This window comes from Styela clava, chromosome 12 (assembly GCF_964204865.1).
Source record: "Styela clava chromosome 12, kaStyClav1.hap1.2, whole genome shotgun sequence".
Taxonomy (NCBI): Eukaryota; Metazoa; Chordata; class Ascidiacea; order Stolidobranchia; family Styelidae; genus Styela; species Styela clava.
The window spans coordinates 21,071,880-21,086,561 of NC_135261.1; positions in this window are offsets into that span (position 1 = coordinate 21,071,880).

Sequence of the window (14,682 nt, forward strand, 5' to 3'; positions counted from 1 at the left end):
GCTGTTTACAGACTTTAATTGCTTGAAAGCACGGACAAGTTGTAACAATTAACCGATATAGGTTTGGGGTCAGGACTGGGGTATTGGGACGCGTTTTTGAAGTCTCCAATCTCTTAATGTGCGTGAGAAGTAACCAGGCTACGTAGAATCGAGCGCAACAGTTTTATAGCCATTCTTTTTGAACAAATCCCTAAACATATAGTCTGGCAAGTCTGCCATTAAAATTGCTTTCCCAACCTCTACAGTTAGAGGTAATCTTTGTCGCCAATAGACCCAAAACTAAATATTTTATTAAGAAGCCAAATAATTGTACCAGAGAGACACCCCCAAAACCATTGAGCAATGCTCTGTTACAGTACATTAATCATCCCTCCAGTTATACAACTCTTTGTTTTTCAAAAAACCAGCGACCAAATGGTCTAGTGATCTTTTTTTTTGTTGCACATATGAGTAAAATGACTTCTACCCTGAAAGTCTAATCAAATCGTTTATATTGTGATTGATTGATGAAGATATATTATATATCATCGGAATCTGCATTAAAACTCATATTGTGTTTCCATTGACTGGCCATTCAATTTCAATAAGGGATACAGAAAGATAAGATGAAATTAAACGTAAGGAAGTTGAAGTTCAATATTTGACGTAGCGATTAAGGGCGGTCTTTTTTATTTTATTTTCAGAGGATATTCAAGGGTGGATGTTTACCTTTTCGTGGCGCATTATTAGAAATTTATACCATTCAATGAACATAAATTCAAGGCGCGTGTCCAGTTGCCGTAAATCAAAAGTACATAAGTGCAAATGTCTATGGGTGCTAGTATCAATGGGTGTAAATATTCATGAGTGAAAATGTCCATGGGTGCAAATGTTCATGAGTAAAATTTGTATTTGTTGTACTAAAATCTGCGTGTGCAATTGTTCATGGGTGCAAATGCCCGCGAGTGAAGAAGTATGCAGATGCAATTGTCCTGAGTATATTATACAGTCTTCTCATATAGTTTAATTGCAGTAATCAAATATATATATATATTAGTCCAAAAATAGCTGTGATAGACAGCAAGGATAAATATTTCTACCGGAACTTTTAAATAACAGGGTTAAATATTTTAAATTAAAATGATTGTTTGAAACATGTAAACCAGTTTGAGGTGCTAACTCGCGAAACCACCAATGAAATGAGTATATACCAAAAATATTGCAATTGTAAAATAGGATTGGAAGAATTTTTCTGGGGTCAATGGTCGGAGAAACACCGATTGTTGCGTCTTCGAGCGGCGTTTTCCTTATTTTAGGGAAAATTTTCAATGTATATTATCTATCTTAATTCCGATGCGCAGAAATGGAAAATATTAGTAATTATTATGAAGTTGATTAAAGGTTGGGGATTTGGAAAAATATTGATCATTCCATGGCGTATGATTAGAAATTTATATCTATTCGATAAACCTAAATTTAAAGCGCGTGTCCAGTGCCACACATCAGATGATAATCAAATCTTATCGGTACAACGGTTGTAATGTTGTTGTACCCCGATGAAATGCTACATTGGCTAAAACTTTTGTGATTTATATTGGATAATCGGTAATTTATGATTAAAGTAATTATGATATCGTAGATAAGTCTTATCATATTAAAACCTAGTCGCTTATATACAAAGTGAATATCTCTATTTTTATCTATTATTACTAGTATAACTACACGCGTGCGATTTATCTTAATTGGCTCTATGACATTGATAAGTTGAAATAACTATTTAGAAATAGTGCGCTTATCAGCAAGCTAATAGCATACGAGTATAAACACACCAGTCATTCTACAACATTTCATTTACAATACTGAGCGATACCAAGATATACAAAATGATTCCTTACCGCCAGTCCGCCATCCTTACCAAGCTGTCTCGAATGCTCAATGGACGCCATTTCTTCGTCTCAATTACGCAGGAAGTCCGGATTTAAAAGAAATTACAACAAAAAAGAGGAAATTTTCCTCTGATCAAGGTTCGGGTTTTAGGAAAGTTACAATTGTAAATCAGGAGACACAAGATTCCAAAATTATAAACACTTCGGAGTCGCCCGAACAAGTGACAAAATTTAATAACCGACAGGGAAAAGCGAAAACTCTTTTCACTATCGACGCATTACTGGGACATTCGAACGAAAGCTCAAGCAAAAAGAGAAAAATGGAACTTACGCAGTCAACAAAAAGCAAAGGTGATTCATTCGATTCTGGTTTTGCATCGTCTGAAGAAAACGACGAATCGATTATTGCATGTACTGGTGCAAATGATAGTGGAATTTGTGTCAGTGAACCTCAACCCCCCCCCCCCCAAAAAATCGGCAATTACCGCATCCAGAAAGCTACAGTCGTATATATATTCCTAACAATGATGTATATTATTTATATCCTTATTTAAACAAAATTTTGCAGCAAAATTGGATGGTTCATCGCCAACATGCGATATCGTATGCTCCGATTGAGACTACAGCTTTTGTTGGTCAAGGCAATACTCACTCGAAAATGTGTTCACATTCACCGAAACACAGACCTCAATGAACAGAAAAGGCTAAAAGAACGAGAACTACATTCACTCAGAAACAATTGAAACGCTTGGAAACTGAGTTCAACAATCAGCAATACATGGTCGGAATTGAAATACGAACACTTGCTAAAAAGCTAAGACTCACAGATGCGCAAGTAAAAGTTTGGTTTCAAAATAGAAGAATCAGATATAGGAATGAGAAAAAGAGCGAACCCCAAGAAGAAGAAAACAACAAATTGGACATTCTCAAACGCGAAGCGATCGGAAAATGTTAGGATTTCCTATGATTACAGATTTAAGTTCCATAGTTTCTTAGAGGTTGTCTTTGTAATAGTTGTTCATCAAAAGTTTTATGAAATAAAGTTCTTAATAAAGAATATTGAAATAATTCTATTTTGTTGTCAAGTATAGTTAGGGTTACCATATTTTTTTGACTTCAAAGCGGGACGCCTTCAAAGACACGACCCCTTAGCTGTGATCATGTAACTTTACAGTTTCCGATTATAATACATAGGCCTACATTTAACCGGCTGTCTTCATTGACCATATTGTCATCGAAAGTGCGCATATGCATATTCTCTGTCTAAATTTTGGGTTCAGTTCGAAAAATAGAAAGAAATAGACGCTATAGATTTTTTTTAAATTTAATTGATACGTTCGCTAACAATGTCAACGGGAAACAACGACACAAACAAAATAACGCATTCACCTTTAGGAAGTACGCTAGCGCTGCGCTACACAGCAACAACTGTAACGAGAACATGTTCGTGTATTATGCTGGATGGCTGAACGCCAAAGCGGGACTTTTGGCTGACTTGTCGGGACGGCGGGACAAGGCGCTAAAAAGCGGGACTGTCCCGCCTAAAGCGGACGTATGGTAAGCCTAGCTCAGAGGCAGGTAACCTACAGCGATGCAGACCAGCATTTCATTGTCCTGTTTGGAAGCAAATAAAATCCAATACTCCGGATATTTTCAACTCAACACAATGGAGTAATAACTTCACATTTTTCCTCTTTAAAATTGTAATCTATCAATGTGGTAGGAGAATTCCCACATTTGAATAACAATACGGATAGAATAGAATTCGGTATCCTACATTCGATTCAAGTAATATGAAATAGTAATTATTCTATATTGCCCATCCCTACTACTGTTACTAACGAGAAAAATTATTATGGTGTGCGATTTCGCGAATGTAAATAGAGTTTGAGTCGAGACTTGAAGCAATTCACGTATTATTATCAAAACTTTTATATATACTTATAGTACCGGTACTCTGACATATCACTGCTGCCCGCTACGTGATGTCACGCCATTCGGGAACCCGAATCAAGTCCGCTTCCAAAAATTTTGGCAAGATTATATATTCAAATCGAAATATGGTTTTTATTGTTTTATTAACCTGCCATAGTTATTCTTAACTTAGTTAGTTAGTTTTTATTCTTACAGAACTACCTGCAAAAAAATGTTGAAATGCTTTTGCTGCTCGTGCACATTAAGCTTGTTTACAAATCGAACCAGTGTGATAGTCAATGAAAATTTAGAACACGCACGTATGATATCGACTACACCATATTTTTACGCTTCCGATTGTTCACGAGAGATCTTTAAATTCTGTAACCTATTTTCCATTCAACTACTGGTTCGATTCTTCATAACAGCAACGCCTCATCGCCGCCGGACATAAATTTATTTTAAACTTCGGTACTCCCCGAAGTATGTGTACCAGGTTAGGATTGGGCTATAATTTTATTCCCATTTTCAGTTCCATTACGAGCTCGTGAACTGTCGGTGTTAGCCAACTGAATATCCCCTTGTCCCGTCCCTGTCATACAGTTTTACGTATGCATAGGTTTCAGTCCACAAGTTGATGTAAAATAGGCGGACAAAATTAGTTACCTCCATACTGGTACTCATACTCATATACTGATTCTAACATCTATAGCACCAGTTATGCCAGAAGGCCAATTTGTCTAATAAAATTTTAAATCATCGAGGGTTGTTTTATCTTGCTGTTCCTGCAGCAAAGGCTGTCTAGCGTGTAATCGAATATTCTGATGAAGTTCACGTTCGCTTTGATACGAACTTAAAAATTAAAAGCATTTCTTTTCAGTGATTTCCAGAATGAGAGGGAATCTGAAATCATGTAATGTTTCAATTTCTTTCAAGTGATGCTTGCCTACCTAACTATGACAAAATTAATACAAAAATAACATCCACTATTTTATTTGGTTTTAACTGATTCGAATCTCTCCGATACTATGTATAGCAACATTATGAAGGAATAATGCATTCTCAAATTGGAAATTTTTTTGTCATTACTGCCGTTTTGGCGGTAATTAGATTGACACGGAACTATTCATATCCAACTAAAATAATCAACATATATTTCATGCTGAGATATCAAATGCAAGTTAGTAAGTCGACTTTTTATTAGAGGTGTAAATAATTCACATGCTTATTTGCTTTATCCGGCAAAAATGTTGACTGTTTGTAATCAGAATAAAGTTCTAAGTAAGGAAGATGACAAAGCAGTTGGTCAAAGGCAACACATAATCATAGGACACACATAGATTACCTGAGACTGGTCTACAAAATAAAATGTATGAAAATAATATTTATCCGGACATTGACAAAAGTAAAACATTGCAATGAAAATATCTGCCTCTTTGAAATGATATGACAAGTATTAATCTATTTTAGTTTTATTTGAAAATAAATTTTTGAGTGATTAAAAAAATGCAGTCATGTAAAACATATTTTATATATATATGAGAATAATTAGTTCAGGTATAAAATCACTATTATATTATGAAATTGCAAATGTCGAACTAATGTCTGTATTCGTTTTTGGTTTCGCACGGTATGTTCGTAGCACTCAGTTACATGTTTGGCTCAGAAGCAATCCAAACACCGTATAACTAATATTACAAATTATTTTCAAGCAACAGCCATAGAATCTGAAACAGATAATAATTACGCAGCTCAATTCACATAAAGACACAAACTGCTGAGCTACCGAGCGTGTGGCATTGCGGCATGGAACTAGAGTGTGCTAAGACCGTTGACTAATTAACGAAAAATTAATCAAGCAGGTTTTGTTTATATTTCAATTGTTTTAAATGAGTGTACTACAATTACAATTGATTTACCAAAAGTGCAATGCGATGGTGGATTTCGCTTAAGATTCAGTACTAGCATCAATATATCTTGAAGCAAAAAAGATTGGATTTAATAGGCAGATAAATGGTAATATTTATATTGTCCTATTTTAATCTTATAGCTTCTGTTTTCCAGATGATCAATGGTAGTATAAAACGCTTTCAAATTAGGATGCTATAAATTAGAATACTTAACTATCTTTCTGATTTTGATTATAATTTTTTGTTTCGAAAATTAAAAATTAGATCATTATAGCACTTGTAGAAATATACTGTCGAACCCAATACACTGACGAAATTAAATAAGGAATGTGGATAAACCTGTGTTTACTTTCCGAAACGTTATGACTTTTAATTAAGTCACCTTTCGGTTTGAAAGAACCTACAAAAGAATTTTTCTGCTTATAGCTCACATAAGAGAAAATATTTTGTTGCGCTCTGTCGCCCCTCATTCATAATGAATTTTGACAATATTATTTCCAGGTGGTGTATGGATGTATGCAATCAGTCATTTCGTTTTACAGTCCATCGCCCGGCTTTTTGTTGAATCTAACCAGTGTTTGGAACCTACACATATGCATATGTTATACTTTGCAAAATGCGAAGCGAATTAGATGTGAGGCATCTACACATTCTTTCATACAATACCCTCAGGAGCCGGAATTAGACGATGAGAGAAAGGCCCCTAGCTAGGCCAGGGATGGCGAACCCTATATTTTGACAAGCCGAAAAATTATTTTTATCACGGAATGGAAGGCCGAGGGGCATATAAAATAAGGTTCCATTACATTTGAACCCACGTACATTTGACAATTGCACCTGTATGCTATTGCACCTATGGAATTTTTTTTGTTTCACGGATAGTTAAACCCATACTCACCCTAACCCATGAGTTTTAGCACCCGCATATAGATTGAACCCGTGGATATGCGCATGGGTTCAAATGTACATGGGTTCAAATGTACGGTCACCATAAAATAATCATTGAGACACGTGTTGCGGCATCTATTCCACAAGGCGGACAAAGGCGATTTATGGTAGTCGATCAGATGAAATCCATGTGCGTAAACGTACTTTCGCATGTATATATAATTATATATGAACCACCGAAAAACGTGCGTCGTAAAAAAACAACGAAGATAGCCATCAAAATATATATATAAACCCATTTATCCCAGCTGCAATACCAACAATTACGGTAAAATAGAAAATTATTGAACAAATATTGCAATGAATAAATTTCATTTCATTATAATCTGTAATAAATTTGATCATGGAAATATATTGACTAGAGTTGTTTGAAACCACAATGTAATATATATTTCAGTTTGCAAAGTTAAAGTTTTTCATTTTAGCGCTATGGTATCGCTGCCGTTGGCAAGTAAATTCAACGCGAAATTTTGGCGATTTATAGTATCAGAAATATAGCATTAAGACAATATAATTTTTTTGCGAATCCTATCTTTTAATTATCTTCAATTTCATCGACTTACCGCCGATACAAGCGCAACAATGATGCTTTTATCTCGCACTACGTATACAAGATACAACTCTGGGATAAATATGTAAATCCAATCCTAACTCAACCTTGGTTGCGTTTGTGGCACTGTATTTATACTGTAAAAATATTCAAAAAATAAGAATGCTGAGAACTTCTCCAAAAACGACGAGAGCTTCGACAAAGCTTGATGAATGAATGGGTCATTTTTAAGGGTTCTGTAAAGTGCAAAAATGAGCAAATGTCGAATTAGGCAATTTTCAGAGTTTTTGAAAAAGATATATCTGCGACCTTCCGTTGTAATTTCAATTTATAATTTGTTTGTCGTTACATTGATATTTATTTTGCCTATGATTTCACGTTCATGCTTTGTTTCATTCAAAAAAGGTTAATTAGGAATCATGTACGCCAGTGGTTCTCACCCGCTGCCGGTCCGCCAAATATTTTTCCAATATTAATTCATTATAAGCAAGTTGCAAAATACAATGTATTGACGTCATTTCTGTTAGTTTTATGATTATTTTTTTTAACTCTTATTGATTCGTAGACCGGTATTCGTCTAACAACCAAACTTGGTGAGAGGTCTTCTGCCCATTTCAAACCCTGAACGGTTGGATGTTCGTCAAGTCTATGGCCCTTATAACGGCGGCTAACGTCCTATCGGAGGAGTTTGATAGCACGTCAGAACGTTGCGTTCTGGCAGCCGCATAAGCTGCCGGAATTATATTTTCAAAAATGTAAGTGAAAATTCTTGCTTTGACTTTCACCTTTATTGCGTACCATTACCGCCAAGTTTGTATCTATACCAAAGTCATACGATTTTAACAGGAATATTTATCCGAGATACCAGAGAGACGTTTTGAGTAAGAAAAATCATGAAACTTATTTAATTAATGGCAGTCTTCGGCAAAACAAGTGCGGTACGATATATACTTACATCAGCGGCAATCGGATTTAAACGATGAGTCAGGCTATGCTTATCGTAAGATACGTTTGGTGCAATGATGTCAAAACTAATCTGTTATGACCCCATAATAAGGATTTTTAGTTTCTGTATTGACATTTTCCTCATAAAATAAAGGCATTATTACGGTAAAACTGTTCGGTTGATTCATGCCTAGCATACTTTGTTCTTAATTAAGGTTAAAGTGATATAGTTTTTCAAAGTTATACAAACTCATTTATTCGGTCGTATTTCAATTTTTGCAAGCAAGGTCGTTCTCGTCGCAGGGTCGTTCATGTAATATCGTTATCACGTAATTTCGTCTTATCGCCTGCGTCTTCCTGCGCCTTCCTGCGCCAACCACGTTTGCGGACGCATTGAACTAAAGCTTGAGAAGGCTTGTATGGACCTTCGTCGATATTTGTGGCGTTTCGAAGGATTTATTGCAAATAAGAAGCACTTGGCACGTTTTTACATCCTTTTTTTTCTTTAACACATTTGATACAAAAAAATCGGAACTCCCGGAGTATGTGAACCAAGATAGCGGACACCAGAACGTAGTATCTGTACCAGGTTGGGGTTAGGCCATAATTTTAGGTACAAATACTACAGTCACTTGGCTAGAAAAAATGGAATAATATTATTCCCTAACCCTGATCTGGTACACATACTACGTTCCGGTGTCCGCCATCTTGGTCCACATACTGCGAGAGCGCCTGCAAATAGTACAGCCATTTTAAACAAAACAGGCAAAAAATGGATTTAAAACAATTGTTTAAAGAAAAATTCTTTTTGAACAAATCTCTACACACAATACTGTACCTGATTGAGAACTTCGCAGTTCGCACGTTCCGTTTTTGACAGTAGGCCTATATTTAGCGAGGTTTGATAGTAATATGAAGACAAATAAACAACAAAGTATTATCCAGTTCTTCCAAAAGAAACCCAGTGGGGAAACCAAGTTAGTGATGTTGACAGGACAGATGAAGAGACTGCTACATCAACTTTACAACATGCCCCAAAACAACCTTTCAGAAAAGTTGATATGGATCTGGTATGATGAGAAGTATTTGGAGCTAGGTTTTAACATTGCTCCCAGCAGCAAAAAAGTACCGCTTCCCATGTGCAAAGTCTGCACCAAAATTCTTTGTGCCAAACGACACAATAAAACTCGCAAAGTCAACGAAAAAAATAATATCAAAAAGACAGCCGCAAATTTCTCATTAGATTGGATTGTATTCTTTTGCACCTTCTACTTTTGTCGTAATTGCATTCTTTTGATTATGTTTTGTGTTCATGACATTTTTGGTTAATTTTGAAGGTCCGCCAGTCCGCGAAATTTGTTTTGAAATTTTACCGGTCCGCGAACTGAAAAAGGTTGAGAACCACTGATGTAGGCTATACCACGTTGAAAGTTCCAAGCATAAAAAAGCTGCTAGAGGATCATCAGCAAAAGTGACCGACTACTATTACTCAAATCGAAGAAAAAGTTACTGTCACCGAAGCTACAATGGCGTTATAATGTGTAAATGCATGCCTTTAAGCTAAAGCAGTGTTTCACAAACTTTTTTCTAGCAGCGCCCCCTTGGACAACTTGTTGACAAATGAATGCCCCCCTGACTAAAACGACGAAAGAAATTTATTTTCCATATAATATTTAGTCGAATGAGGATGAGCCTGGTCATAAACAGTCTTAAGTCTCTTCGTCTGACTATGTCAAGGCGGCTTCTCCTGTCATCCAGAAGCGCGATCACGACTTTGGTTTGAGTTTAAAATCAATGTTATAAGTTCCTCCTCAAGAATTTCATGTTCGAAATATTACTGAATAGGTCAATTATCCATGGCGGAATATCCAATTGAAATACATCCTTGAAACGAACTTCCATGTCATTGTGTAACTCTTGAAGATGCGTTTTGTAAGTGTCTATGTCCCTATTAGATATGCTTCTGCTACTGGTCTATATCTGTTGTAAGCTTGAGAATTGAAAAAATTCTCGCCGAGATAAATTTCGCTCATAACTCACAAGCTTATTATTACCCAGACAGTGTCGATTCATCTTTATCAGAGTTATTTCGTCTTTATAAAGAGATTAATTCAGTGCATTAAATTTGGAAAATATGTCTGCCAAGTAAGCGATATCATTTTTGACCACTTAATATTTTTCGCGAGACTCGGATCGCAAGTTTGTAGCAATTCAACAACAGTGTCAAAAAGTGAGTAAAGTCGGGTAAGGCAGTTCCCCTTGGAAAACCATCTTACTTCGGTATGGAGTAGTAAGCGCTCAAATGCTTCATCATTCTCATTGCATAATTGTTTAAATAAGCGGCTGTTTAGCGCACGGACCTTTATATTATTTACTGCCTTGATGACTATTGCCAAAGAAAAACTAAGACGAGCACCCAAATTCTTGTCCACCAAATGTTGTTGGTGAATTACACAGTGAATAGGCAGCATACTTGGGTTTTCTTCTTTCAGAAGTGTAATGAAGCCGCGGTAACGACCAATCATAGCTGGAGCGCCATCAGTCGGCAGTTGCACAAGCTATAATATTGGTCAGAGAATTTCGTCATTTTCAAAATACTTTTTGACCACCCGAAACACTGTTTCGCCTCGAGTGTCTGATTGTCAGTGATAGAGCCATTGCTAGCTCTGCGTGTATACCCCATCATGTACGAACCGGACATATCCGTGTAGCAGTGATTCATTTCCCGGCAATATGGACTCATCTAGTCGTAGACTGAATTCTATATTTTTTATTATACTGCAGAGCCTATCTTCTATATCAGATGCCATCTCACCAACTCGTCTCTGTACTGTATTATTGCTCAATGGAATAGACTTGATAATTGTTCAAGACGCCTTGTAATGCAAAACAGTTTTCAAAACTTCCTTTACGGATGGTAGAATTAATTTTTCACCAATCCTAAGCGGTTAAGGCTACCAACCGTCCCGGAATGGCCGGGACAGTCCCGGAACTGACGTCTAGCGTCCCGTGTCCCGGGCTGGCTACGATTGTTCCGGAAAAAAAGGCCAACCATAGAGTTCTGAAATAGAAAGCCATTGTAAGCGATTACATCTGTATGGTTCATTCAAATAGGATAGAGTTGAAATTTGTGGATAACATATGTTTGTAATAAGCTGGACAATTGCAAAATGGATGGACATTTTATACAGCAGTCACCTTGAATTGAGAGGATCAAAAACATGATCCAGTGAGATTTGTTGAAAAATTTAGTCAATAAAGTTGCGGCGTGTAACAATATTTTGTGTTACTTGTTTTTGGTTAAAATGAACTGTTAGTGTGAGGCTCTTTTACGAGCAGAATTCAAATATTCATTCAGTTTTCAGGCTTGCATAGTCGTCTGTATTAAACTGTTACTAGTAGCATTTAATAATTGATGTAATCCGGACTACAATTTGGCATTTCATTGATGAATGAAGCGGTTTAGCCCACTTCTTCATGCACTTGCACTTCATGCATTTGACTACAATTATAATCAGACTGGCGAAATCCTTTTTTGTGGGTTTTCATATTAAATACTGTTCACTCGTGTTTGGTAATTTTTATAAAATTATTAAAATGATGTGGCAAACTATTCTTATTTTTTATTACATTTATCTTTTATTCTAATTTCTTTTTTTACGTATTTAATCATTTTTTTGTTTACCATATAATTTATCTAAAGCTTCTCACTTTTTTCTAACTTCATTATAGCCCTGTGGTTTTGTGTGTGTGCGTGCGAGTGTGTATGTATTTGATTCAATAGTTTTAGGTGAGTGAACGCGTACCGCTTCTTTTTGGCAATTACTTTCCATCGTATATTCTGTTCCACTGGTAATTTAAACATAAGCAGGCTCAAATAATAGCTTTATTCCTAGGATTAAGCTTGACGTGAGTATGATGAACTCGACTGGACAATTGCTAGAACGTGAGTAAAGCTTGAATAAAAGTGGATTTGGCTGTATGCTATTGTCTTTACGTCGCTCTAAAATCAATGGCGTCGCTACTGAATCAGGGACTTCCAAGTGCATTTCGGTACAATTGTATGATTTGCGGGGCTGCAAACAATTTAGATGTTGACGGCACGCGTAACGTTGGCTTCAGGGATCATATAAAGATCCCTCTCGTGTATTATATGAAGATCCTCCAAAGACTCCAAATGTTAGATCATAGGGCCACGGCAACGACTAACATACCGGGGCCACGGTAACAAATTTCAGAAACAGTCTGCAGTATCGTTCCCAATCAAATCCTTCATTGTCTTACTTTGCGTTTACGAGAACAAACCGATAAATTCCACCCAGTTAGGAAAGTATTACAAGCCATTAGACTTACTATCTACATATCAGTGATGTACCGATGACGTTCTTTAACCTTACTATTTAAATCTAGGGGTCAAACCCGGTATAATAAATATTTGATTCTGCTAAATCAACCGAATCTGTCCCAAAAATAAATTGTCTTTGATTATGGGTTCTTGACCGGTCTATGACTTCAATAAAGGACGCTGTGACACATACCCCCATGTTTTAAATTATTTAACTTTTGAACTTTAATATGAAAAAAAATGGGTTCCGGCTGTTCGCCGTCTTCGGCCACTGTTATACAATGTTAGACCTAGGACTAAAACACAACGAAACTATTTGGAAAATATTGAAACACTTATGAAGCAGACTGATGATTAGAACTGGCGTGGCACTTCCTTGTGTACTATGTTAATGTTTGTGTACTATGCAATCGATTTAGCACTTTGAATTATGCTATAATTATCTTGAATTATTTCAAACCGATAGCGGCTCCTTCTATAAATTATTCTTCCAATGATTGGCGATTTATAAAAAGCGAGATATCGCCTCTTCCTGAGGGAGGTGTAAGACAATCTTCAAGACCTCCGCGGAGAGCCTAGGTTATTGTGATCAAAGATACCCGACATTGGAAAAGAATTGTAAATTATGTATATATTATTCCCAAACGGTAAACCGACACATCTATTTACCTTTTATACATTGCCTAAAATGGACGAGATAGCTAAAGGTCATGTATTTTCTATAATAGATTAGAAATCGGTCTTCCATCAAACCTTTATTGACTTTTACCTTCGTTTTGGCGTTGCTGCATTCCAGCGCTATTGAATTCTTCTGTACCGTTACAATACAACAATTGAAAGGCTGATGCTTTTGTTGGTCCTGTTGACTGCTGGGTTGATCTATGGCTTATCAGAATAAGAGGGGAATACAATTATAGTGATAATCAGCATAGATTACAGGGGTGGCGTACAGGGTGGGAAGATAATTCTGTTGATTGTTCACTTCTCCATTCGCCTATCCATAAGAAAATATAATTTCTGCAGCGGTGATATTGTGTCTTTTTTAAAATGCGCAGTGTGAAGGATTAAACAAAATATGATGATGATAAAGTTGCTCCTGGCTTCTCAAAAAAATACCTAAGGCCGCTTGCGAAATTGTCTCATCCGACGTGTTACATAACGTAAGATCTTATATATATATATATATATTCGTCTACTAATTTGAATCTCCGAAAACGAATATTTAGTTTTCGACGAAGATCAATACTGGGTCAATCGCCCCCAGTTTGGCTACTATCAGGAAGTGAGTACCCAGTTGGAAGACGAACGACTTTTTCTGTGAACAACTTGGCACCATGTCCTGACCAGTCCAAAGCTGAACCAAGTGTAATTCCCTTTTCCAAAAATGACACGGAGAACGATGCTGATTTGCCAGAGGCTCGAAGTGGGTGGGATTCTCCTTCTTCTTTTGCACACCTCATATATTTTTTATGTTTATTTGTGATGAAATTTAATGAACGAAACCTAACGTGGCGCCGTCGAACGAAGATGATAATAGCCGTCGCGGGTCTGTTAAACGATTGTTCTTTTTATTTCACGTTAGTAGCAAGGTTGAAGTTGATAAAAGTCTAGAACGGTCTAAATGAGTTTTCTCAAATTGGCTTACTACAATGATGTCACTCATGTTCATAGCAAGTCTGTCGTTCAGTTTAAATTCTTCTCTTGTCAATAGATTTTTCTTTTTCAAATATGCTATTGCTGAAATGAAAAACGATTCAAATTGATCAATTTCGCGAGTGACAACGCAATGTGCATTTGTCGGTGTAAATTACACACAAAATTTTTCGTTTGTATAGGTCAGTGTTTTTCAACCGGGAGTTAGCATAGCATTTTTAGCGCCACTTGGGGCAGAAACATCCATAGCATGTGGGAAAAGACTTTTATTTCTTTAAAAGAAGAACTTTCTCCAAAAGATAAAAATGGGATGCAGAAGAATATTTTCCACAGCAAAGCACTGTCTACGTTCAGGCTTTGATAAGCAGAAAAAGCGGCACGTGATAAGATAAACGTTGGTAAAGCCCCGCGCTTTGAAGATGGCAGAGTTGATTTTGGAATGGATGAGGTAATGCCAAAATAATTCCAGCGGTTCCAGTGTATGATAACCTACTCTACCTGAAGCATTTACAAAACTGTAAACAATGGATTCTATGAATATATGGCGTCATA